A 3,164-nucleotide genomic window follows, 5' to 3' on the forward strand; every position below is an offset into this window, starting at 1 on the left:
TGATTCAACTCCAATCTATTCAACTTCCAATCTGTTCAACTCCAATCTGTTCAACTCCTATCTGTTCAGCCAATCTGTTCAACCAGTCTGTTTGGGTATATTGCGGACTCTGGTTAGCATTCTGGGTCTGAACCATGTTCTCGGAATCTAAGGGTCCATTGATGTGTACACTATACTGTATGTAGAAGCAAAAGGAGACATTAGTACATCTGTCCCCTACTGTGCATTTAAGGCTTTATCCCCCTCCCCTTAACCCCATCCCCCTATCCTAAATCCTGCAGTGGAGAATTTCAGATATCCAGATTAGTGTCATCTTAGAGTGTAAGTGTCTTCCTGCACTGGGATTTGAAGTTCAGTAATAGTACACCTGCCCCGTTCCATTCTCGTCATAGATACAGCACCACACGTTCCCCTCCTGTCGTAGAACAGCTTCCCCATTCCTTTCCTGTTGTAAATACAGTGTCCCGTTCCTTTCCTGTTGTAGGTACAGCACCCACGTTCCCTTCCTGTAGTGAGATACAGCACCCCTGCGTTCCCCTTCCTGCCGTAAGATACAGCACCTCGTTCACTTCCTGTACGTAGATACAGCACCTCCGTTCCCTTCCTGTAGTAGATACAGCACCCGTTCCTTCTGTAGTAGATACAGCACCCGTTCCCGCCTGTCGTAGATACAGCACCTCATTACCTTACTGTACGTAGATACAGCACCACGTTCCTTCCTGTCGTAAGATACAGAACCCTGTTCCCTTCCTGTCACAGAAACAGCACCCCGTTCCTTTCTGCCGTAGATAGCTTCCACGTTCCCTTCCTGTCGTAGATACAGCACCGCGTTCCTCCCTCCGATTCACACCACGTTTCCTGTCGTGATACAGCACCACATTCCCTTCCTGTCGTAGATCCCAGCACCCCGTTCCTTCCTGTCGTAGATGCAGCACCACATTCCCTTTCCATCGTAGATGCAGGCGCCCCGTTCCCTTGCTGTACGTAGATACAGCGCCCTGTTCCCTCCCTCTCTCATAGATACAGCACCCTGTTAAGCTATCCTTTAGTAGATACAGCGTCCGTTCCTTTCCTGTTGTAGATACAGCACCCAGTGCCCCGTTCCCTTCCATTCATAGATCAGCGCCCTCATTCCCTTCCTGTTGCTTAAATACAGCATCCACGTTCCTTTCCTGTTGTAGATACAGCATCCACGTTCCTTCCTGTTGTAGATACAGCACCACGTTCCCCCTTCCTGTCATAGATACAGCACCACGTTACCCTTCCTGTTGTAGATGCAGCGTCTCATTCCCATTTCCTTTTGTGGATACAGCACCCCGTTTCCTTCCTGCATCGTAAATACAGCTCCCGTTCCACCTTCTGTCTTATACGTAGATGCAGCGCCTAGCGCGTTCCCTTTCCAGTGCTTAGATAAAGTGCCCCGTTCCCTTCCTTTCGTAATCTAATCCCCGTTCTCTTCCTTTTGTACATACAGCACCCGTTTCCTTCCCTGTCATAGATTACATGCGCCCAGTACCCGTTCCTTACCATCCTAGATCCCTAAATCCTGTCAGTAGATAAAGCGTCCCGTCCCTTTCCTTTTTGTATACAGCACCCAGCACCCAGCGCCGCGCGTTCCTTCCCTTTCCATAGATACAGCACCCCGTTTCCCTTCCTGTACGTAGATACAGCACCCCGTTCCCTTCCTGCTCGTAGATACAGCACCCCATTCCCTTCCTCTCGTAGATACAGCACCCGCTCCCCGTTCCCTCCCAACACCTGACTCACAGCTGGAATGGCGTCTGCCGCCGTTCACGCTGGGTAACATATGAGAGAGCAGACCTGTCCTGTCTCCCTTGCATCACACCTGTCTGTTCTCCAAATATCTTGTTGGACTCAATTCAATTAGACGGTCTCCCCTCTGGTATTCTCAGACGGTGGCAGTGTGCTCCCGACATGCTGAGGGTACCGCTTGTGTGTGTGTGGTGTACTCCGACATAGTGAGAGTAGGACTTCTCCTGTGGTACTAGTGCCGTGCGACCTCACTGCTGCAGGTATGCTTAGTGGAGTAAGAGCGTTGTGCCCAGTAACCGAAAGGTGGCTGGTTTCTAATCCCGAGCCGACTAGGTGAAAAATCTCTGTCGATGGCTTGTGAGCAAGGCATTAACCCTAATTGCTCATGTAAAGTCGCTCTGGATAAGAGCGTCTGCACAAATAAGCTAAAATGTAAATGTAAGATTGCGATACAGAGGTTGGTCTGTCTGTCTGTAGGGATCTGGTGTTTGTTATTAGTTGAATTGTGGAGACAGATTCAGATTTGATCAGGTTGCCAAATGTGGGGAAGTTGGAGGAATACATTTTTATGGCTGTGCTGGTTGTTTTTCTGTCTCTTTCAGTAAATGCCGAGGGGGTGGGAGAGTGTTACCCTGCTTAAGGCTCTGTTAGCCCCTTTCTCTCAACCCTCTCGTCATACAAAGTTATTCTTTAAATCCGCCCCCACATCAGTCAGCCTGTAACAGTTTCCATCCATTTAATGAGGAATGTTTTATTAAGGAAGTATTTTCAACCCGGAAGGAAAAGTGTTACCAATTAAAAAGCCCAGTGGGACTCCAGCACTGTTACAGTCTTCATCTGTGTCTGAGAAGCTATAGATGATCCTAGAGGAGAGATTCCCCAATTGCCTTCCTTCTCTTTCTGAATCACTGCTCAAGAACAATGTGAGGGCTCCCTGAGCCTTAGCAGGAACAGCAGGCACAGAGGACTGAGAAACTCAAGGTCTATTCCTATACAGTGCATTACTTTTGACCAGGGCCCATGCAGGGCAAAGTCTCCACAGAACCAGAAAACAATCAGAGCAGCTAGAGAAAGTCAGACTGACAGTTGGAGTCAGAATCCCCGGTTACCGTCGCCACGGAACCCTGGCAAACTTCCCGCCCCCTGCCGTGGCCCCCAGCAGGCTCCATAAGCTCGATCAGCTGTTCCCATGAACCCCGTGGGATCGGGTGAGGGGGAGTACCAGCGAGTTGGCCTAGTGATGCCAGGCTTTCTATTTCCCCAGCCCCAGAACCACCCCCACCCCTCTCCTTCTCCATATCAACCCTCCAGTCTCTCCTGACTCCTGTCACCCAGTAACCCCAGCGCCTTCCCCTCATGTACTCACCCCGGTAACAAGGGTAATAGAGCTA

Source organism: Coregonus clupeaformis, unplaced genomic scaffold (genome assembly GCF_020615455.1).
Source record: "Coregonus clupeaformis isolate EN_2021a unplaced genomic scaffold, ASM2061545v1 scaf0481, whole genome shotgun sequence".
Lineage (NCBI taxonomy): Eukaryota > Metazoa > Chordata > Actinopteri > Salmoniformes > Salmonidae > Coregonus > Coregonus clupeaformis.